We start from the raw sequence: 25,759 nt of genomic DNA on the forward strand, positions 1-25,759 counted from the left end.
TCACAGGCACAGCACAGGAATCCCTCCAGTCACATCGATGGAGGTGCTCAGACTGTTATGGTAAGGACCACAAATAAAAATTAAAAAAAAAAAATAGAAATAGTAAGGAGAAAAAAAAAAAAAAAAAAAGGGTGTGGGAAGCAAACTTCACATAAACAGAAGACATTGCCCTGCTCCCAGGGAAGCCAATGATAAAACGCCTGCTGACGTCAATGGGAGCACATTCAAACCTCAAGCTAGGTTAAATCTGAGAAGTGTTCAAGCAGTAGTTTGTGTCTTCCCGTTTACCCTCTATAAAAGTGAACAACTCCATCCTCACTAAATCATTGTTGTGTTTGTCAGCTTCCTGCCTCTCCCTGCATGGTGGGATCCAAGCAGCCAAGCTACTTATAGATACACACAGGCGTGTGCATGATTTTAATTTTATTCAACTCCAGAGGAGAAGAGCAAGGCTTGCCAGGGGTGGTTTCTGACACTATAGGATTCACTCATTTTCTTCATTCCCCTCATATTTGCAAAGCAGTGGTAACACATTCAAACCATAAGCCTCCTGAGGGTGTGGCAGGAGATACAGTCCATAAATATTTGTGAGAGCTCCTACAGGCACTCTTTCCATTTTTAAGAATTTGAGTGAAAGGCTTCCAAAGACACTAAAATACCTACAGATACTGGAAGGGATCTCATCAAATTCTTAGAAGTATTAAAGCAGGTAGATATGTATAAGCCCCATTGATTTCAATAATATTTAGGTATGTAACCTCTTCAGGCAGAATTGCAAACCTCCTGCTAACACAGTATCTGTATCAATACCTATTAACTGCACTGAAAATATAGTTTGAGGATCTTTGCTCCCATTGACTTTTGCTGAAGCATAGGTAAGCTCTTAAAAGTTTATATCAGTGGCAGACCAAAAGCGTTGATCTGGAATGGATTGGTGCTACTGAGATACCGAATGCAGAGGTCAAAGTCAAGAGGCAAATGCTCGCCTTCAAAGTTTGATTTCAGATCAACAGTCACAGCTTCACAAATTTGTTCCCCAAATGCATCAGTCCCACGTGTATTGACCTAGAGATTTCCAGCCCCTCAGCAGGTTTCCACCAATTGTCTTATTTCCTTTGACTTACGAGTTTCTCTAGGAGGCAGGAGTTGAGGCAAAGCCTGAACACCTGAGAAAGTCAGAAGAGATATGATAAATATGCTTAAATCCATTCCAGAACATGGCATTTGCTGCTTGTTGAGTGTGTGAAAGTCTCAAGGACTATGGCAACTGGAAAACGAACAAAGGAAGCACACAGGGAACAAGGCAACTACAAGCACATTGACCAAATATCCCTCTTCCTTCTCACACATAATGCACGTTTGAAAATAATCCAAGTAAAGGATTGGATGTACGCATAAAGTGAATCGAGTCTCTCCACCTTTGTTGTTTAGTTGTCTTTCTGCTCAGAGTGACACAACTCTGAGAAGTCGCTTATTGAAAATGTTGGTATTTCAGAATAAGATCGCAACCAAGTTGTCTAAAATATATTACTTCCTGAATAAGCTGCACATAGTTCTTTGAACGCATTTTTGCCTCACAGAGAAGTTACGGGGGTGGGCTCTTCTCCCCACCCCCCCCAAATATTTCCTTTATTGTGCTCTGAACTTCAGAGAAAGATGCAGGAGAGTAGCTGTGCATCAGCCAGGCCCCACGCTGGCTCTCCTCAGGGGTGGGGAGCAGGCACTCCAAAGCTATCCTGCATGGCAAGTGGGGTCTGTCCTAATTACTAACAGGCTGACTTCGCAGTCACCAAGCTATGTGGGGATCTGAAGATGATTAAGTCTCCCCTGACATCACTCCAAAAGACAGTAACTCAGCCTCCAGCTTTCCCTTCTTTCGTAGGTGAAGAAGGGCCACAGCTAACATCACTGCCTCTATAGTAAGGCCAAAAGCTAGAAGAGAAAGTGACAGCTAACCACACAAGCCTCACGGTATAAACTTCGTTCGTGAACATAAAGCATTCCTGAAGTACAATTAACATCCGCTGCTCCCAAAACTGCCAACATCCGATGATTTATCATTCAGTTTACTCACCACCATTTCAAAGCCTTATCTTCAAGAAAACAGGGCAGATGAGCAGTGTCTGTTGTCTCAGTTCAGTACTTGGATCTAGGTGCCTTCTCTATTAAAATCAAATGTGCCATCTATCATAGCACTGAATTCAGTCTACACTTGGGGCGAGCTGGCTTCGTTTGCTAGGACTCCTCGTACCGACAATACTGCTGGAAGAGAGCAAGCTGGAAACCCCCAAACATAGCAATCTTCTCAGGCATATTCGTACAGCCTTGTTCACAGATAAATGAAATGGACCTGTCTGATAAGGGCAGACCATCACTTAGATATCTGGGAGGGACACCTGTTCAGCAGAGAAAACAGGCAAAAGCCGAGAAAGGAGAAGACTTTGGCACACTGGATGAATTCTGTACAGTCACATCAAAGAATATTTCACAGGCAACCCAAAGGAAGTCAGCAGAAACTCCAGTAACTTAAAGAGTGGGAAACCACAATATAAGCTGTTGGCATTTACGGAAATTGCAAACATAAATCAAATACAGAAAATTGCACTTTTAAAAAGAATTTATTTATTTTGTTGAATAAGCCATGCTTCCATAATCTAGACCATACACATGGCATAGGCAGAAAGATATTAATTTTCACCTTCTCATTCAGGGCGTGCAATTTATGGTGTCATATTAAAAGGACATGAAACGAAGATAAGTGTCTAGCGCATGGCACATTTTCTTTTAAGAAATGAATAACCATAGATAAGTCTCAATAAAAATAGCTAAGCAGAAGGCAGCGAAGAGAGGTTTGTCAAAAGGTCCATAACGTTGTCAGTGAACTGCTGGTTCTCAAACTTTACTGAACATTTTCCAGCAGTGTACTTAGCATGTGACCTTTCTGTGGCTCCACAGTTTCCCCAACTGTTTTCATAGCTCATAAAACGTTTAGGAAGTGTTTATAAAAACTGCTTGAGGAAACCGTGCCACAAAGAACTTGAGCTTCACGTCTCAGCAGTCCAGCTTTGATTTAGTTCTCTTCGATGGGATTTAATTCTGCAAATGCCCCACTAACATCTGCATGCGGGTCCTCTTGGGACAGCACTGAGACATAGTCCAGTTTTATGTATATTACTTGGCCAAGTTTCTCCAGCATGTGATGGTTGACTTGCCTCCCTCATGAAATCACACATGCGAGCGTTCCCCCCACATACACTAACTGATGGCCATTTTCAGAGATCTGACCGTGTTGGGAAGAGATATTATGTCATAAACACCATCGCAACATCTGCAACGGATCCTTTTGGAGCCTGACACATGCACCACCAAACCCAGAGAGCGCTCTCGCATCAGAAGCCCACAACTGACAGTTCTTGACCTACTGCCTTGTGATTACCCTGGCTCCTTCATGCACGCTCAAGCAGCCTGTTTGGATACACACAGCCAGAGAAGTGTCACCGATGAGCTCTCAGTATACAGCTCTCTGGAGAACGTGAGGAAAGAGCAACAGCGAAACACAATCACGCAACAACGAGGTTTAAAACCAACATTTGACTACACTTAATTGACTGAAACCAACATCCATGATGTTCTGGAGGAACTCTAGTCTTCAGCCACAGCCTTGTGACTTCCTGAGCCTCAGATATGAATAAGTGATTATTAGTAATTAACAAATATGTTTTGGATATGTCCACAGGAAGACCCTCCATGGCTTTCCTATGCTTTAGCTTTCAAGTAAAAACACGACCAAAACATTCTACCAAACAAGAAATTGTTCATAATATATTTTACTTAGAAATTAGGAAGACATCTCTGGTGACAAACCATTAGTGCTCCAGTTCACTAGTTTTAAATCTAGTCATCTTTACACACTTGTCAGTATGAATAACAAATGGAATATCACCTTGCAGGTTGATGGCCTCATCCACTACCTAAGCAGTCTTCTTACAAGAGTCAGTAAAATAAAAGGCATTTAAGACTTATTCACATACCTACATCCACGACCCTAAACTAGTAAGTAGGATAATTTGCAAAAAAATTCAATGCTGTGCAAAAAAAAAAAAATAAAAAAATAAAAAAAAAAATCCACCAAATACAGCAAAGATTTTGTTGTATTTTAGTGGTAGAGATTCAATATCCTCTTTAAAAGGATAAGAGAAGCACTATTTGTAATAAAAATAAATTATTGCATACACATAAAACTTTTAGCACATACTTTTGACAATAGAGCTTTTCCAGTTCAAGGCTGTTTTATGACACCAAAAAAAATAATGTCATTCAATTCCAGGAATCACCTATGCGAATTCTGAGTGTCTAGTCAAGCGTGCACATTCTCACCCCTGTTAATTAATTATCCACTCCTAAGCAGTAAATAAGAAGCAGTCGTTACCCTGGAGGAAAAAGCATGACATACATATCAGGTGTTAGACATAAAAAACAGCTTCAACCGGCTATTTGGTTCCCAGGCTTAGCTCGGGAATTAAAATGAAACAGTCAGTGGAAAACAGCTACCCTGTTCTAGCTCTGAGGACTGCAAGGCTCTTTCGGAGTCACCAGACAACAAAATGGAGTATCTTTCCTTAGACTTCAAGGTATCGCACAGCTCCAGTCATTTGGGTTTTGACCACATTTAGACAGCTAAAAAAGGAACAAGGAAAAGTGAATGCCCTTCTTATGTAGTTTTAACTACATTTCAGAGTAATGATCAATCTCTGCTTGTGATATTCAGAATAAATTGTAAAATGCCTTGTAAATCCTTTTTTTTTTTTTCTCCAAACCTGTTATTGGCTATCTTTTATCAACAAAGACCTCTCTGTAATGCACACAATGCTTTTTTTTTTTTTTTCTTTTTTTTTCTTTTTTTTTTTTTGGCACTCTTTATTTGCCAAGCATCACCTACTTTATTTCATTATTTCTTCCCCATTAAAGAAAGAAACCCTCCAACAATGCTCTAACTCCTCTTCACCTTAACTACATGACCCAATCCAAATATTTCTTATTAATATCTGGCTAAACAGAGACACAAGCCCTGAAGATCTGAGAAATAAGATCAAATGACAGAGGTCTGAACTGTAGCAAAGCATGACTTTTATTACTTATATGACTTGAAACTTCTTTCTCCAAGCAATTAGCCACATACTGTGCTACAGGTGGTTATACATTATTACAGTCTATATATTTGAGTACATCCTACAAATAACTCGTTTCACTCCACAGATCCGGCTTTTGTAATTGAAAGGGTGGCCAGCACACCCTTTAACAGCTGCCACACAAGTTATAGGTTAGGAAAATGAGTTTTTGTGTTCTTTGCAGTTGATAAGGGTAACCACAAAAGCATAACATAGAACGTCTATTTTGCCAGTACAGAGGAAAACAGAAAATAGGATGAAAGAATGCTTCAGGATATTATTAAGTCCTTACTTATGGAAACCACAGAGAGAATATAACAGCCAATACATTAGCATGTACAAATATACATAAGCTGATGGTCTCTATGCCTAACACCCTTGCTAAACAGCAATCCAGTCTCAAGAGCCTTATTTCTTAATGGACAAAAAACAGGCAAAAATCACATCTGCCTTCTTTAGTGGGATAGAAAGGAAAGGCACACTATTTTCCAATAACTGAAAGCCTTAGACACAGTTCCTGAAGGGGAGTGGTGGGGTGGGGGGGACGAAGAGTCAACATAGAATCTTTAAGAACAAAACCCAAACCAACTGACCAAACAAACAAGAAAAAATACCACCACCACCAAAAAATAACAAAATACACACAAACTGCTCCGTAACTTTAAACACGTACGGACAAAATCATTCAGCAGACTCCCGTCTTTACAGTAATAGTATAAAGCAGCACAAGCAATGATTCCCATTAAAAAGGACCTCATTTGAGGTGGTAACCCTCTCTGTCCAGGATCCATTGCAGAGCTGTTTGCTTTGCTGCCCTCCTGTTTCTAGGGGATAGCATTGTCCAGATGTGCACATAACAGCACTCTGGAAGTCTGTACTCACCACATCTTGTGAGCTAGTGCAGTTTTACTTTTTAAGTCACGTAATTACATCATAGGTGAAAACACTATAACACTAGCATCAAAGATGACGCTTGCCAAAGCAATACAGCTTAATTTCTGATTTATTAACTAAGAAAACATCTATTGACAATGCTACCTTCCTCCCCCTATTACCCAACTCCAGCGCTGGCAGTCACCAAAGTAAATTGAATGTCACCAATTCTGTATCACCATCACATCACTGTTTGTTCACTTTACTGAGGATTAAAAATCTTTACTAATATAAAAATAAATATCACCTTCCATTTAAACACAAGTTCGCTTGCAGTAGTTTAGATATCTGACTTTTATCTTTATGCTTCCTCAAAATATAACCCAACCTAAAACTGCTGGAAGGCAGAAGATACACAAAGCGTGCAATTTACTGTGCTCAGGAGGGGTAATTCTCTCTTTGGGGAGTTAAGCTACCGTCCTTCAATCATCATTGTCAAGCAGGAATGAAAGAGGTCATCAGCAAGAAACATTGCGAGACCTGGACAGCAATTCAGAAGAGCAAATGCTCTAGGAAGGCTCTTTGATAAAAAACATGACTTTACAGTCATAGTGAGATCTTCACACTGCTCTGTAAGTTCTTCACTACGCTAGGGCAGATCTGTGATATTTGAATAATTATTTGTATTGCATGAGGAAGCCAAGGTCTGTTTAAGAAATCCCCCTTTACTTAACTTCACAACACATTTACTTTATTATTGTGCTGGTGTAGGCACACACACACACCCCTACAAAATTAATTCTCCGTCATGCTGTAGCTACGCTAATAAGCTGTAGCTGAACAGCTTTATTTTAGAGGTAAAACAGTTGGAAGAAGATTTGTTTAAAGTAAATCAAGTACGTGACTAATAAGTGAAAGCTTTTAAACAAATCTTTTTCCAGGAGGTTAAAAACAGCACGGTTGAACACAGATGGGAGAGCGAGTAGCCTGGCAGAGCCAAAGCTGCCTGGGGTGCCACGCAGCAAGCAGCATTTCTGCAGAGCCAGCAGGACAAGCACAAACTCGGTTCCCCAGTGCACACTCGGCCTTATGTTCCTTTTACTCCACCCTGCCGGGGACCTGCCCTGCCCCTTAACAACTCCTGCAGAGCACGTATCGTTCCTCCACCTAATTGAACTGGCCAGCAGAGCAGTCCCACTTGTTGGCTTGAAGTCTGCCCAGTCGAGGAGCCTGTGACTGTGCTTGCAAGAAAGGTCATCAGTGTCTTAACGAGACCAAACCACCTTCCATCCACCTGAGCTGACAAAAGGACCGATCTTGTGCACTTGAGCAGAAATCAGAGCATTTTTTTTTAATTATTTTTCAAAACATGCCATTTCTCAGCTGCGATGCATTTCTGTCATTAGCTTGGGAATCATCTTACAATTTTCTATCCCGTAAAAGTATGACTTCGCCACTGATGTAGAACAGGGTTACGTCTTTAACTGGATGGCAGCCCACTACTTAAAAGGCATCTTCCCTGGTTGACGCAGTTATGTTTCTGCCAGCCTTGGAGCACAGACAGCCCGCTCTCATGTGGTTTCACTTGTGCGTTTGTTTCCCCCTTTATTGCAGATTCCACACCTGAATACGTAATCTTCAATGGTGTTGTGCGTGCTTGGCCAGAACTAAAAAATTTTATGCTTCAGCCTCGCATTTCCCAATACATAGATGAATATGAAGGATTTACACACACACAGTACTTCTGACCTCCTGCTGTGAGTGGTATTTCAGCAAGATGTCCTTTTTTTGGCAGGAGTGGGGGAGAGGGGAAAGAGGGAATTCCCACCTTGTTGCAGTGGGTCCAGAACCTCAATAATTTAAGGTAAGATGACCAAATGACCAACAGAAGTGTCCCACGTGTAATATTTTTGCCAGGCTAGATCATTTTATCTCAAACTCTTCTTGCTGTGACTTCCACATATTTTATTATATAGTAAATCACAAAAGGATACCCAATTAAAATAAACGTATATGTTTCCTAGGATTAGAGAGTACTTATATTTTTAGGAAAAACAACACAAACTGTCAGTGAAACTAAAAGGGCTCTGCACACTATTAAATCTAATATGATACCTAGAGAGCATCTCTCTTTTCACCAGAACAGATTTCTGTCCAAATACTTATGGATATAAAGCTGTCAGGCCAATAAACAAATTTAATTACAAAACAAATCCAGTTCCTGTTCATGATTACAGTGGTATCAGAACAGATCAAACCTAACTTCAGTAAGTACTGAGTAACAAAAACAAAACATCACCCATATATCCTCCTCCTACATTCCTGCGAGCTACTAAAACATCTGATCCTTTGACTACACCACTGTGTAATCAAAGAAACATCGTGCCACTGATTTCAGAATTGTCAGCCCTAATTAATTTATGAATCAGTTATTCTGGGAGGGGACTACAGGCCAAGAGAACATCCTCCTTACTCTTGCTTGTATCCCTATCAAGCAGCATGGCAACTCCAAAAGCAGAACTTCATGGGATTTTATGACTTGACTGTATGTTATACAAAGAAAACTTAAGTCACCTTTTATGAGTCCTCTGCCTGTAGAGGGGAAATGCCGTGTGATCCTGGCTTACCTTTGCTGGAGTCATTAAATGAAAAGCCAAAAAAAATCCAGGATAAGTTACAAGAGCTTTGAGAGAAGCTTCTCCCCAGAACAAAGAAGAGTTTTCTGATAAACCCCTCTGTCCTGAACAACAGAATGACACCACACCCACGGTGATTTACAGCACAAGCTTCAGTGTGAATATGTACAAGAAGTCCCAGTTCCGCTGTTACTTGTAAGGCTTCAAAAACAGGATCCCACAGAGCTAGCTTGTTCAGGTACAGCCAGAAATTGGAGCGGTATACAACAGCCGGGGCTTTGAACACCTGATCTCAGCATATTTGTGCATTCCAAACGTAGCAAGTTATTGCTTCCTGGCTGATGGCTAATACATCTGCATCTTTGCAGCGTGCCTGGGGGCACAGTTATAGGTCTCCAGCAGCATTTTAATAAGCTATTCTATACACATCTTTTCTGAATTCCGTTAAGAAATTTACCACAAAAGACACTCCCAGGAAATTACAGAGGGAGTGGGAAAGCAAAACAAAACAAAACAAAACAAAACACAACTCCCACAGATGCTCCGCTGAGTCCCCTACTGTCAACATAGCATTAAGGCTACATAGGATTAGCTCACGCTCAGGAAGGCTGAGACCCACACCCAGAACAAAGCCGTGCACTGATGATGTTTTGTTCACCTTAAACATTTTCTGCAAGAATAAAAGCCTCTTTAGGTAGAAGCCATGGAAAGGTGAGACAGTGAAGCAGCCACATTTATGCCCACTGCTGGAGCTTGGCTGTTGTTCCAAGTGGCCCAGTTCAGCCTTTTCTAGGATCAGACACACAATACAACATCAATACGCTCACTAGTGCTCCACTGCTCCTGAGCATTAGAGTCCCACTGGCACAAAGGTACCTGCAGATTACACCCAGGGGACCCTCACTGGGCAAGGAGAATTGTTCTCATGCATTCACCTGCTCACAATGCTGACTTGAACACCAAACGTGCCTCCTGAAAGGAAGAGTTGGAATAACCACCAGGGGTTGATGTATTATTAGTCTTTTACTCAAATAGCTGTAAAAGAGGACCCTATTGCAAGACATAAACCTGTTTCTGAAGAAGTGGCCGTTCATCAAATGGTTAAGACAAAAAGCTACACCAAACTGAGCTGTCATGTCTGTCAGTGTTGATATTCAGGAGCTTATCACCTTGTGACAATTGCCTTTAATTCAAAAGCTGCCCATACTTCTTGCAAGCCAACAGGAAGTCTTAAGTTGGAAGAAGACACAAAGCAGACATTTCAGGGCAACTCTGGAAGATCATGAGCATATCTTCATTTCCACATCCACCCTGAGCTCACCTGCAGCATGCCAAACACATGGCCATGTCTGCTCTTACAGGATGTCAAACCTGTCTCACCCACCAGAGCCTAACCCACAAGGCAGCAGGTGAGCACACGGCTTCTTCACCTAAACACAAGCTAAGTTACACATGGGCGCCAGGCTTGCCAGGGGAGCAGGGAGGCAATAAAGAATGGATGTTTGGGGTTTCTGGTCTGGGTTTCTCCTCCTCCTTTCCCCAGCAAGCTCCGTAGTTGGAGTAAGGAATTAATTTGGGGGTTAGCACAAGGATAACTATCTTGTTTATTGACCGAAGAGCAGGATGTTTTCTTCATATATTCAGAACAGTTTGCTTGTAGTGACATGTATGGAAGCACACAGTAGTCAAGTAAACGTGACTTGCCTGATGAGGAACAGCTCTCTCGCTGAGGACAGAAAGCAGTGTTTCTGGATATAAGGCTGATTTGCATGTTTCAGGGCTAGGAAAATCTGCAAGTCCTGCCCTCCTTGCATTGTCAAATGCCCTGTTACAGCACAGGGCAAAGCAACTGAGAGTTAGCACGTACACTTAGGACTAAGACACTGAAACATGGGGGAAAGCTTTCCCCTAAAACTGTTACACTGGGAAAGTTTAAGGATTTTAGCAGCCAAGTGCGCAGAGATACCTGTACTTGTACTCAGGTGCTGTACAACTTGATCCTCACATCACCCTACCTGAACAACACATTGCTTCCTTGCTGTCCTGTCAGGGGTGAATTTCTGAGCATCAGACAGGCACAGTCCTTTAATGCTAAACCCGAGACCCAAGCTCCCCAGGATGGAAGTGGATTCTTTTATTTTCTTGAACATAATTAGATTTCAAGTTCCCTCCCTCAAAACCTAGAGGAAAAGAAAATACAGATCAAAGAATCGGACTTAAAATATATAATGTGAGTGGGGATTTACTTTTTCCTCACAAAATATAACTAACAAAGATAACTAACAAATCAGAAATGAATTTTTGTCAGCCAAGATAAGCTTTCTAATGGTATAACCAGCTGAAAGTAGCAAACTACTGTATGCTACCTTTGCAGGTAAGGAGAAGTAAAACAATCCTCAAGGTCCTGCTGGTGCTCAGGGTTTTGTACCCTTTTCTGCTCTTGCTGCCTTTTGACATAGGTATTTTCTACATCAGTCTCCCAGAAGGCCCAGTCACAAGCACAAAACAGCCCTTCTGCTTGGGACCTTCCTTGCACATGGTGGCAATTAAGTAACTTGCAGTTCTTTGCTTTATTTCTCTCAATCCACCAGCTTATTTTCTGCCTCCTGAACTGGAGCTTTGCAGCTGCTGGTATCACTAAACCACACTTGGCAAAGCTGGGGGAAAACTACTGACCACCAAGAAAATAATCCATAGTTCCTCACCTAATAACACTTCTGAAATCCAGCAGAATTTTTGTTTCCATGTTTCATTTCCAGGACACTTCAGGAGCCTCTGTGGCAGTAGGTAGAGAACTTCTAGTTCAGCTTGTACCCTTCCAGATGATAGATATCTCTTCAATTTATCAAATCTAATGAAGTGCTGGCTTCTGTTGGACTCTGGAAGTAAGGAGTTTTGGAGTTTGTGGATCTAGGTGGGAGGCAAGAAAATATCCCACCTGCCTGTACCTTTGGGAGGCACCTAAGCGTTTACTTGGCAGTGCCCTTACCTTGGATCCCAAGGAAAGGACAAGGGGGAAGTACCTAAAACTACAGACTACGTGGCAAGTGACAACATTTAATATTAGCAAGGGATCTGACTCATGGAGAAAAACAGCAAAAAATAAAATAAAATAAAAAATGAAGCTATGAGAGAATAAAAGGAAACAAGTATATTTACTCCATAGCAGTTACCGCTAAAAGCATGGAAGTGTTACTTTTTGACATACATGCAAGTTCCTTCTCAATCTTAATCAAATCAAGTAAAGCTCCACTCCAGCTGAAAATGCTGAAAGATACCTGTAAGAAGAATGTTGGAACTACCCTAAAAAGGGATTTATGTATAGAGACAAAAAAAAAAAAAAAAAAAAAGAATCTCAGTTGCTGGGGAAGGGCTTCAAGTCAAGCTCAATTCCAAGTTCCTCCTATTTAGGAAAAAATTGTTAAGTGAAGGAAGACTCAACAGCACAGATTCAAGTCATTGAAGAGGAAGCTATGAGCATTAAAAAGAGAGTAAAATCCATTCTAGGAATCTAACAATTCAGATGAGAATACTGAATTATTTTGAATTTAGCAAGGTTTGCCAATTCCAGGAACTAATGATTTTAATTTTTTTAAAAACTTTAAATGGTAATGAAATTATCATTGCCCTAAGGATTTTCAGCTAATTTGCTCCTTTCACAATCATGTCAAGTATATAACACTTCTGAATAGCTTCCAGTTACTAAACACCAGCCTTTAAGATATGCAATTGTAGCCCTTTCCTTTGCACATGGGACTATAAGATTGAAAAGCCAACCTGCGACTCTCGTTCCTTTTCTATCCTGCTTGCTTTTCCTATAGTCCTCACCCTTCCTGTGGTCTTTTGTTATACCATTTTATTCATGAAAGCAAAAACTGTAACAACATTACAAAAAAAAAAAAAAAAAAAAAAAAAAAAAAAAAGGAGGTACACAGTTTATTGGGTACAATATTTTCTTTTCTTCGTTACATAGCCTGGTTTCATGCTCACCCAAGGTTCTGAAGGAAAAGGAAATTTGGTGGTCTACCATCAGTCCCACGGCAGAGGGATGTTACATCACCAAAGCAAAACACATGATTCCACAGAATCTGAAACGTATCTGCTGCCTCTCCGCAGAGAAATGAAAGTTGACATGAATGGAAATTAAATTATCTCCTTCCCCAAGAGGTGGTCATCTTCCCAGGTCAGAGGTACGCAAAGACAAAATGGAAGAGTTCACGTTTCATTGCTTGCAGCACAGCTGTGACTAGACAGACAATATCTGTTTTTTCTATTTTTCCCCTTCCCTGACTTAGATTTTCCAAATATTCTTCGGAATAGAACTATTAAAATACAGAGGGGAAAAAATGCAGATTTAGGCAAAGCATTAGTTGTGGAAATGTGCTGAAATTGAAAATTGTGTGGTTTTGTATGAAGGAAGAGAATACTGTCACATAACCTCACTGAAACATATGGTTTGCGTTGATTCTCAAAAACCATAAATAAACATTAGGAAAATCATTATGAAATTTTTAAGAAATTGTTGGTGGGAATTGGAAAAGAAGAGACATGACAAAAGAGAGCAGACTGCCAGACTTGCAATTGCAAGCTAGCTGAGAATAGATACTTCTAAAAACAAGCTTATGTTTCACAAATATTTACAGTAGATGAAAAGCCTAAAGGCATTTAAGAAAAAAGCAGGAAGACAGCACAGTTACATCATTAAGGCCACCATGAAAATTTCTGGACTTCAATGAATTAGCAAATCCTGCTAAGGCCCCTTTCAGCAATTCAATCAGAATTCAAGTTTGGTGTTAACAGATGAGTTCTACTACATTTAAATGTACACATAAAACAACAAATGTAACAAACATTTTAATGCTTGGAATGTTAAAATAATCTGATTTTTTTTCCTCAACACTGTGAACAAACGGTCTTCCAAATGACAAGTAATATGTCTTTAAAATTTATGCCATTTCATAAGTATTCAGAAGCAGGAAAAGCTCCACGACTTACCACGTTCCTGCTTATAAATTGCCCTTTTTAATTCAATGAAGTTGCAGAATTAAATATGTTGGAGTTGCAGAATTAAAATACTATGAATATGAATCCATTAATACTGTTTTATTTTAGCACCAGTCTAAGAGTCCTAAAACCTTCTGGATAGCAGTAAGTCACAAAGAAATAGAAATGCAATCACTTCTGGCTGTCTGTATATGTTCTTCAATCATACCGAATTAGTTTTATCTATAAGGATGGGAACAGGTTCATTAAACATGTTCATTTTGCTGACTTGACTAAGACAGGTCATATAAAACAAGACACCAATGATAAAGTAGCGTAAGGGAATTGACTTCCTCATCCTTCACAACATCTAAGAAACAGGCCCTATATCTAAACCATTCCTGTTGGACAGACACAGTACTGAGATCTATTCCGTTTCCCTTTTGTTGCTTTAAATCTTGCCACTGATCTTTTAAAAGCACAAGTCTTAGAAGTCCTCAAAGATCTTGCTAGGAACACCACTGAACAGGGCTGGCAATCCTAGCTCTGTCCTGCACGTTTGCATTTCAGTCCTACTATTCAGGAGAGAAGTTTTGCCTACTCTCATCGAAGATAATTTCAATTTTGTGCTGAGTTTATGTTACTGGCTAGCCTAACACTTGACCACAGGGTTAGGAATATGCAAACACATCTTTACAGGAGCTGAGTTTGGGAGACTTCCAGGTCAGTGAGAACACAGAAATGTAACTATGGCAAAAGAAATCTTCGTGGTAAGAGGTACTTAGTTTTCAAAGCTTGCTTCCCTGGAACCTTCATAAAAGAAAGGTTTTCGATAAAAGTGGCCAAAAGGAATTTGATTTTATTTTTCCTTTTCCTACAGAGCACTATGGTGAGAAGAGAGGATGTGCAGCCCATAACACTGAGCTCAGCTGCATGCTTTGCTACAGTAGACTTGTGATCATGTATGCAAACAGAGCCTGTCTAGCCATACATGTGTCTTGTCTTCGGCCCTTCCATGGGGAGAAGCTTGTGACAGCTCAGACAAATTCATGCCCTTTAACTAGGGATGCATTTCTGCCATTCTAAAACTATCAGTAGCAGTAATACCCAAGCCAACTGGAACATTGCAAGGGAAAATGAGCAATAGGCTAATCCCACCCTGAACGTTTCCCATGCAATGTCAAAACATGGCCAGGAACCACCTAGAGCCTCCGCTTCTATGGCAGTATAGCTGTTAGTTGTCATGATAGGTGGGTCTTATCCTTCTTATCCTGAATTTACTCTCTGGCACGAGATTGTTGATCCCGTGAGACTGGTTTTATGTTCAAAGCATTCTCAAAGCTTTGTTTCTTTTGTGGCACATTCTGTATCCATCAACATCAAGCCACAAACTCCATTTTTTCCTTGTTAATTATGCCTGTGCTGCTCTGCTCTGGCTTTGTTCATCGCAGAGCTTTGATAAATGAGCTTTCTGCCCTCATCATTCTGAGGACACAGAGAAAAGTCCCATCCAGTTCCAACTTACATGATGAAAATAAGGAAATGGGTTGGTTTTCATATTAGAAATTGATGAAGTGTGTGGGGAGGTGGGGAGAGAGAAAAGAAATTCCGGAATTAACCAGACCAGACCAGCAGCTCTGCCTTCCTGGAGCTGCTGGGTCAGCCAGCTCTGGCTATGCTTCCAACTATAAAACGACTTCTCAACTTGATTTTGGACCAGCACAGCTTTCCAGTTTGAAAGATGGTAAGGCTCCTCTTAACTTAGATAACTTACTTCTTATGAGCACAGCTCATTTACAATTTAGTAATTGCACATTGCTGCATTAGGGCCACAAGACCACTAGGAGATGTCCTGACCTTGTGACAAGTTAATAGCAAACTGTTTAGACCTAGAATTTCTGTTCAGTACTGTACTTTAGACAGTACAGCTAGTCTATCTCAGCTCAGTCTACTTCCATTGAGCTCAACAGAAAAAAAAAAGGCAGCCTGTAGCTTAGTTTTGCTAAGAACAGCATTGTGTGCCTCCCTCCAAGCCCAAAGGAAAAATACAGAAGAGAAAGGAGGGGAAAGGAAAAATGAGAAAAGGAGGGGAAGGGAAAAAGAACAGTCCTAGAAACACAAGCTCATGGTTACTCAGTTACAAACTAACAGCAAAGTTGTCATAAGGGTGCCAGCACCTGCTTTTCGTAGAGTAAGAAAACTGTGCTGTACTGGTACTAGCTACTACAATTACCATGGCTTGCACAGACTGATTGTAGGACAGCAAAGCAAGGAAAAAAAAAAAAAAGTGGTTTCAAATTGCTCTATGTAAACAGATAAGATTTCTGGTTTATGCAGGTGTAATGTGACAAAACACGTTTAAATAGCAGTAGTCACCTGGCCACTTCTTTATGCCGATTCCTCTATCAGGGAGGTAGCACTGCTCACGAAAACGCCAGGCTCAGAGGTCAGCTATAGGCCAGCTCTCTTCAAGCAAGTACAAAATAGCGGATTCCAGCTCTCTGCTCATCAGAAGTGGCATTTGCGAGGCAGCCCTTTTCTGTGCTCTTTGCCCAGGGCATGCTCAGAAGCAGGCGGCAGGGAACATCATATGCTGCAACACAGTCACGTCCAGAGCGCAGTAGCCCAATACCATGGGCTAAGAGGGAGCACATTTCTTTCACTTCTGATGTTAATTCTCTCGTTTTGCCTGTTTTCTATCAAACAAAACATCCTTCACTTTTCAGTAATAAATTACAGTGAAATGTATCCAATGGTACCTAGAGGGATAACCAGCTGTATTTAAGTTCACTTAATTTCTTTGTTCTCATGAAAACTTGTGAGTTTCAGGCATGGTCTGAATAAGGAAACAAAACAACTTGATTCAGAACCAGAACCTCAGTGTTCCCATGATTTGGCTCCTTTGTCCTTCTCCCATTTCTTTGTTTGCATCTGGTTTTTCAGCAGCAGGATGGCACGGCTTCCTCTTCTTTGCTAACAAAACCATCTTTACACGGATTGAAAAAAATGCAGTTTTCCTCTACACAAAGTTACAAAGTGTTCCTAGCTGCTGGCTTCAGAGTTGGACGTCCATTGCAACCAAGGCAAGAAAAATATCTTAAAGGTCAAATCCAAATTGTGTATTTTGGAGATAAAGCTTGTGGAATAAATTCTGCACTGAAATACACGTTGTATAATTTCTCAAGCCTAAACAGGCTCACCTATACATGCACAGAGGTGAGACGCGATGCAAACTGTTCTGAAATAACTAAGAGAAAGATGTCGATTTGTAGGGAGACCAAAACAAATATCATTCCTGCCTGACCAACCCTTCTGAGAGTGCACGCTTTGGTCAGTAGAGCCCCAGATATGTCTTGCCTCTCTCCTACCATTCCTCCTATACAATCACCAGCGGGGCAGTCCTGCTGGCAGGGGCTAAGCATGTTCTCTGCCCCTTCAGCATACACATCAGTGCTCTCTGCACACGTGGACTTCTCCAACCTTACACTTCACACTCCTGACATATGTATCTTCTACTCTCATAAGCAGCTCTTGCACTCTAGAGTTTAGTCATCTGCATTACCCGTTGTTTTGGGACATGCTTGTTTCACTCTCCCTGCTTCATTTTACAAAACCAGTATTAGCCCTGCTTATTTTCATGTTGGTGATGCTTGGCTGCTCTCAACCTCTCCTCACCTATGGTGTCCCCACCATGAATGGGATACTTGAATATCCATATTTGGTGAGAATTAGCTAAATTGATTAAATACACATATGAAAAAATTACAGGCAGCAACAGATTAAGCTGATAAACATGGTGTCAGCTCAGCCATTCAATCCTTCTTGTCCCATTGCTTTTCTTCACTAGTTTATTAGACACACCTATTAGATGCCTATTCCAGGAGCAAGTGAAGAAGCAAAGCTGGAAGCTAGAAAATTATTACCCGTGCTAACGTGAAGCTTTTCAAATTTTCTAAAAGACTGTGGGTAGTTTCAGGATGTCTTATACTTACTTTTAAAGGCAAATAAATATACTGTTATTTTTTTCCCAAATATTTATTTGGAGGTTTGGCATTTCCTTATTTCACTTGAGCTCTGTCTTTTACATGTGAGAGAGCTCCAGCAGTTGAACAGCCCTTTACAGATATCACTCCTACATCTACAGAGAATAAGATCAGCTAGCCCATCAGTACAGCTAATCACAGGACAATTGGAAACTGCATAAAAAGTCAGAGCATTCACGTGCCTAAGCATCTATTTAAGCATCTTTCCTGGTGCCTGTGTCTTCTTTTTATATAGATACCTCAAAGGAAAGCCCTGGATTCACCCTACGCCTAAGGGAAGTGAGTGGAAAAAGTTGAAGGGAGGGTTCTTCCAAAATAAAAATAGTTTGTGGAGTGTGGTGACTTGTGTAACATGCCTTCTGTTTCACTGACATGCAAGCCAGGCACATCTGATATTCAGCTGTTTTTTTCCACACAAGATAGTAGGATTATATCAAACACTGTGTGGCTTGCCGCACCAAGAAGGGAGGTGTGCCACATGACTTTCATTTGACCAACATGAATAAACATGTCACTGAAAGCTTTCTTAGGAAACATAGACTTCATGAAATAAAAACCATATTTTGAAAGATAGCCCACAACAGAAGTCATGGAATCAGTGGCCTTTGCAGAACATGGAACATTTTCTGGAATAACCATCACGGCGCAGCCGTCTTCAGGACTGCCTAGCCGTTGGCCTTCAAGCTACGCCATGCATGGGGTTCAGATGCTCTGCCTTTGGCAGCCAGAGGAAGGTACCTTGAAAGCTCAACAAAACTGAAGTCCAGATCCAGCGAGTAGCTATTACTTTTCGTGCTGGCAGAGGGCCAAATCGCGTTCATTTTACTCACAGGAGCCATCCAGCTGAGGTCAGCGTGATGACTCACGCGAGCAGAGTGCACAGGACTTGGCACAAGGCGATGCAGAAATGCAGATGTGGAAACTACAGCCAGAGACGAACAACGAGGCTCGCAAGGCAAGAAAGGATTGGAGCTTGTTTCTGCTGACCTGCTCGTGCACTGAGACCCAACCAGACTATCGCAACTCCCTAACGGTAGACTTTATTGCTAGTGTGTTATTTATGGTTTCAATAACCTCTATCTCAAGAGCTCACCAGTTCAACAGGACCCACTGACACTTTCTGAGCACCTCCTGCAGTGTAGATCCAATTGTTAGGCCTTGAATAGCAAATGTCATTAAAGATTCGTGCTTCTCACAAACACACCTTGATATTAGTATTTCCCTACACCTGAGTACAGGAAACGCATTTTCCTAAAATATAATGCAGAATCCCAGACAGTTCTGAATAAAGGGTAGCCTTCCCATGCAATTCCAGTTCTATTCCCTCCTATACTATAAATTAGGTATTAGATTTTTATTATTACATATATAAGCAGCAAAATTGTGGAAACACTGAGCAGATGTATAAGTTTCTAGTATTTTTGTCAAATTCATGAATCTCCCCTCTTTGAGCAGATATTCTCAGATGGCTCAGCTTTATGTGTACTATGAAGGACCTGGAAGAATTGTATGCAAAAAAAAAATCTGAACAACTGCAATCTTAAATGAGTTTGCATTCCATTTGGAATAACTCATGGACAGCAGGTTGGAAACTCCACCAGTTTTGACTTGTGGAGTGTTCCTGTGATTTCTTTCTCTGAGGGCATATTTGGCTCTCCCCAAAGAGACCAGGGGTCCCACCCTACTTCAGATGGAGCACTAGATGCGAAGGTCACCTGCGCTATAGCTAGCTATGTCTGCTATTCCAATGAGCATACACTGCTTAAGTACTCCTTCCAGGTTCTTCCTTGACTGTGTTTTTTCCAGAACAACCCTTAGATGGGAGCTTCCAAACCACAGAAAAGGAAAACATTACTAGCTAGTGCTGACTATAGATTGTGCTATCAGTCTGGGATGGAGAAAGAGAGACAAAGAGGATAAAAAGAAAAAGAAGAGAACTTGGTACAGGGACATACCCAGTTTCTACACAATTTAAACTCCAGATATAAAATACAGAAAAGGAGCATGAGAGTAGATCTGGGAAGAATGAACATGGCATTTATGGTATGAGGAGGAAAAGCCTTTTAACTAAACCAGAAGACTCAGTTGTAAATTAGATCAACCACATCTCATCAACATATTCTGACTCACCACAAAACTGGTATTCTATTCCATTTGAGGTTGCTGTTAAGTTTCTTCCATATAGAAACAATATTGTCCTAGTTTTAGCAGGGGGGTGATTATTAGCATCAAAATAAACAAGACAATAAGAGTTTTGTGTTAAAATTTCCCTACCACTAGACCAACTCATTACAAGTTCTGGGCTTTCTTTACATGATTACTTCAAGAAAGTAGTTGCATTGCTGACTTCACTCACATGTCGTATCCTTGAGTGAATTTGGCCATTAGTTTGTTTTCATCATAGCAGCAACCTTAGCTGGCTTGTACCATTTTGAACACTGCAGTGATGTGTTTGATGTCTGAGGGACTGACACTTAAATGTTCCACTGTAAGCTAACAAATGTTGGTTTAAGCAAGCAGAAGCAATAATGTTTTCAGCAATTGAAGGCACGCATACAAATATGCGTTTCTGAGTACGTCTCCATTCTCATGTCCTCTTACCCCCTGCTTCCCCTTTTGAACCCCTACTTTCTCCTGGCTCAGTCAAGAACAAACCAGGGTTCCCAACCTGTCTGACCCTGAACAAGTCAGATCTCCATCTGCCCCTACACATGGAGCCTCCATGATCAGCTTATATACAGTTCACTCACGCATTTGTGCACCTGTATCATCATTTCTCACTCTTTTTGCTTCAGAAATCAGGGATGCTACAGGTGGAGCTATACATTTCTCTGGAGACCACCACTGGGATGTGAAACCTAGCCGACCCTGCCCAGGTTCTCAGCATGTCATTTGTCCTTGTCTGAAGGCTGTTTGGCACCTCAGGTGAGATGCTCTGGAGGCTGCCAGAAGTACTAGAAATTCTTTCCAAATCCTGTCCCACTGTGGCACAGCCTTTCTGTCCCTAGCCCAATGGGGCTGCACTCACAGGTGCCAGAGGCCACCTGCTTCACCATACAGAAAGGGGCTACTTCGTGTGTTAGCCACAGATAAAAGGAAACAAGTGTTCATGGATTAAACAGGGCTGAAAGCCTTTCTTATTCACTATTTTGAACATGGATCAGAGGTTTCCTACCTTATCTCAGCTTAACAACAAGTACAAGTATGTTAAAACAGAGGGGAAAACTGTTATGGCATTTCCCTGCAAAGGGGACTATATGAATTACTCCCTGCCCACCAAAGGTATCTCTATGCAGACACACACAGAGATATTAATTTGATTTTAAATACCTATTTTAAATACCAGAGCACAGATTCCCTCCCAAATCATACACACACATGGAGAAACTCAGCACCTCAATCACAAAATGGCTGATAGAAACTGCTTGGATTTGACCATATTACAAGTACCTGAGAAACTTATGTGTCTGTGAAGCGTCATCAAGATCATCTTTTCCCGTTAACTTCTAGTACTTGGTATGGAAGCTGACTCTGCAAAAAGTTCGCAGCAGTCTGTTTGCATTACCTGAGTAATTCTGGGCAAGCCTAATGAATTGAATTTAAGCGGTCTTCTGAGATGCACGCTGAACAAGGTGTGGTTCTGCAGATGCCAAGTTACTCACAGCTCTGCATCAGCGAGCGCAGGCTGATTACAGGGTAATACAGTACAACACTAGCATCACACATCTTGCTTGTTTGATGGTTCAGCTCTTCTTCTGCAGCTGTAAAATAACCAAAGCACATCCTACCAGATTTCTTACAGGCCTCCTGCTTGCCATGTGAGGTCCAGGGAAGAGCCTTGAGCTGGTCCCAAAGAGCACTCCCCTAACCTAGCCCTAAGCAAAACTTATGCTGATTCTTCACACTGCAATCAATCCTTGTTTAGTTTTGTAGTCAAAGTACAACAGCGTCTGCCTTCTGTCAGCTACAGAAAGCCATATGTGACATTGGGCACTGGAAAGCAGACAAGCTTTGTGTTTTCATAAGAAGTTACACCAAGTACTTCAGGACATCACAGAAAGACAGGTTTGCTTAATGTTAATCAGGGACAGGGTTACATTCAGTTACACCAGAAGGATGAAGACTTGATTTAAGCCAGCCACTACAACACTGCTTCTTAACGTTTGACTCAAGTCCTGCAGCGACAGCACTTCTATTCAAGTGCTAAAGACTAGAAACCATGTTTTGAACGTACAGAAGAATTTACCAAAAGAGACTTAAATTTCTGCTATTCTCTTTAAGGTTTCTCTGAAAACCGTGACTTTCCTAAATCTTTCCCTTTGTGCATCTGTGAAAGAAGACAGCAAATATTTCTGTAAAAATGGCAACGTTAATAGTCATTTGATCACATCTGCAGAGCTGGCAAACAGTTCAAATAGAAATAAAGCATCTTGGAAGGTCTGCAGGACCAGAGTCCTGCCAGTGACCATGCTAATACTTAACAGCATGACTGCTCTCGTGTCAGCACTTGGGTGATCCATGTTAGCATTGCTGTTGCCACCTCTGTTTCTCCAGAGCACTGCAATTTTGGCAAAGACAACTTTGCCAGCTTTTGTGAGCTAGTTCACAAGTAATTTAGGGAGAGCATTTCCAGCAAAATCCAGCATGATCAAATCAGCTCTACTTCTTGGCATAATTAGCACACAGAGCTAACCTTCCCATCCCGGGCAGCTTCAGCTACATCAGCTCCAATACCTGTGCAACTCCATACCAGCACATTACCACCTTGTATTAAGCCATCCTTTCTAGGGCAACCATACGCGTAACACTTTTTCTGGTCCAGAAATGTGGCTACGCTTGCCATTTTTTATTGCATGTAAAAAAGCAGCATCATTTCATCTTCCACTAACTGTTCTAAGAAGTTCGGAAAGTTCTTTTTTTCCCCCGCAGACATCTCCATCTTCTAAGACAAAGTACAAGAACAAACCCTTGTAAACGTTGCCTTTCATATTTATTGTGCTGTTCTAATTATCACAAACATTCTTCCCAGTCTTTCAAACACCCTTCATATACCTTGCCTAAGAGCCACATGCTGTTGCTGACATCAGCATAAATTACATCTTTCTTGGTGGGAAATTATGCTATTTAGAAATTGAAGGCAACAATAATAAATTCAAGGAGAAAAATGCAAAAATTCTCCATGACCTTCCTGACAAACTGCTGTAATGGTCTGAAAACTGCAGATGTTTTTCCACTAAGTTTTTACAATGTTTATTTTGAAACGATTTTTTTTTTTTTTTTAAATCATGTTGTTTTCCTGTTGTAATTTCTGTAAAGCAGATGTGACATCTTGGGCTTAAGGGCTTTAAGCTGATTTTGATGGCTTAGTCTTGACACTGTTCATGCAGCACAGAAAGGCCTCTTGCAGTGGAAAAAGGCCCGCTGTGTAAAGTGCACGATCACCTGGGAGGAAAGGGGCTGTCCTCACCGTGTCGAGGACAGGACTCTGACCTTGAATTTAGTGAAGGGGTCCATCTACGGCTCAGTCCCACGTGGTTAATCCTCTGCAATTGGAAGGACACAATCGGCCCTATCAACTGGCCTTACACATTTTCATTTTGAGCAGCCTAAGGCCATTTATAAACACCCATCAGGGTTACAGCAAAGCTGGGTTTGAGAACTGCAGGAACACGGATTCCACCTTTGAAAGCATTTAAGAACTACTTCTTTCTCCTAAAAATCATAAATCTGTGGAAGAGTTACGACCTGGAGCAGATAGGTTAGCCTCTTGGATAGCCAAGTTACAGTCAGGACAGAACTACAGCTTTTTCCCCGTCGTAAGTCCTCAGAACAGGACGAGAAAAGCCATTGTCTGAATGTCCAGCTGGTGAGAATGATCAATGATCCTAAACGCCTTGTCTGTCTGCCAGTTAAGCTGCAAATGGTTTCAGTGAGGTGCTGAACAACCTCTTGTGTTTTTTCCATTCTGCATTCCCAGGTTTCACCGATGTCTACACAACAGGCATGTTGCACAAAACCAGGTGGATCTTAGGCAGTGCTATGAGAATAATTACAACAACAAAGAAGCCGATTCTTTCTTCCTTTAAGGTCCTTCTTCCCTCTTCTTCAAGGCCCTCTCACAGACCCCTACCCTTCAGAGCAGCTCCCCCTACGTAGGGAATTCTACTCGTGGCTGCTGTCCAGAATATTCTGTGATGAGGACAGGTGTGATTTCAGAATTAACCACAGAGGTTTTAGCCAGTACCTAAAATTAACATTTACCTGCACCTTCCATCTCACTCACCTCATCTGTGGCCCTTCAGATGACACAAAAGCACCATGAAAGCCCACCCCCAAGGAGACACTTACTCATGTCGAGAGCATTCAACAGCTACATACTGTTGACTTGCTCAGGTGCTGGGAAATTCCCCATTTACCTGCAATCAAGCCAGGAAACCTCTCCATTTTCCCAGGAACTTAGATCCCTGGACAAAAAATGCTCAGCTATTTTTCTCCTGATTCCTAATTAACTTTTGGAAAGTCACCTTCCATACTTAATGATACCTTGCAAGCCTACGCATCCACAGAAAGTCTGTGTTCAGATGTCCCAAGGGGAAAAACAAAGCTGCATGCTATGCATTTATGATTTCAGAATACTGTGCTGCTAGAAGGTAGACAGGAAAACAAATACTTCAGAGCTCATGAGTAAACGCTGCGAGATGTTTTAAGTGAAAGGAGACTGCCATTTAGTGCCAGTCACATGCTGCTCATAAAGCGAAATACATTTAAAAAACACTCATTAATCATTCCCAGCATGCTGGGAACCTCCAAACAGATGTTCATTGCAGGACAGACCATGTGGTTCAGATGTCCCTCAGTCATCTGCTTTGGCCTCTTCAGGGACAACGTGTTGTTTTATAGCGCTGCCTCAGAGAACTTGGGAAAGGGGAGTGAACATTACTACATATTAAATACAGTTCCAGAAACAGACTTACATACCTTACGTAGGCAAAATAAAACACAAATAATGACAGATATCTGTCTCGGGCCCTCAGCCACTCATCACTACAGCATCTTTTCTCAACTAAGATAATGAATAGTACAGAAACATTAAGAATTAAGAACGAGAATTTCAGAGCTGCCTAGATGATTTAGATACCAGTTAATTTCTGAACTGCTGGGCAGCTCAAATGTTTCCCAGAAATTCCTACTGATGGCTCAAAGGCCATACAGAAAGCTAACACCCATGGCAAACTATTGCCATAAGAAGGCTCTGGGAACTCAAATGGTAAGCTAACCAAGGAAGGTGAGCAATACACCCTGTATGAAGGCTTATTTGATTTTTCCAGTATAAATCTAGCTTTTAGTCTATCACTCCCCTTACAAACATTCACAAGGAAGCTGTGCAGTGTGGGATGGTGAGACCATGCCTTCTGCTCTTCACTTGACTAAATGCTACCCATCAAATCTTTTGCTCAAAATATCCCTCTTATCGATGTTTGGCTATCCTAACTCAAATCTTTATGACAGTATTTTATTCCTTTTGCACCTTGAGTCAAACAGAGAGGAGCCAGCAAACAACGCAGCCCTACAAGGCACAAATAAGGCAATTCTATAATCAAGCCAAGCCTCAGTCTCCCTGAAGGCTGTTCTCTCCGAGCTGTTCAAATATTGAGTAACCCCAGAATATAATTACCCCTTGTATCCGATCACGTGCCAAACTTAAACTAACCCAAGCATTGTAATATAATATAGTTCCTTGAACCAGCTAAACTTTCCAATTGTTTATATCTCTGCCATATGGAGAAAGACCACCCAAACACAGTAGCAGGTGAAGGTTAATGTCACTGCTCAGCAAAAAGGAAGGTCCTAGAGAAGATGCTAGGTATAACACAGCAGATAAGGTGCTTTAGTGCCACACAGGTGCCAGGAGATTTGTGCTTTATCCTGTTCTGAGCCCCTGGCAGCCATATGAAAAGCTGTCACATAACCTGTCTGGCCATGACTCAGTACTTTCTTCATGAACTGGAGGTGACTTCACTAAAATGTACGTGTTGCCTGAAGATTTTCTGTGGTT

Source organism: Aythya fuligula, chromosome 4 (assembly GCF_009819795.1).
Source record: "Aythya fuligula isolate bAytFul2 chromosome 4, bAytFul2.pri, whole genome shotgun sequence".
Lineage (NCBI taxonomy): Eukaryota > Metazoa > Chordata > Aves > Anseriformes > Anatidae > Aythya > Aythya fuligula.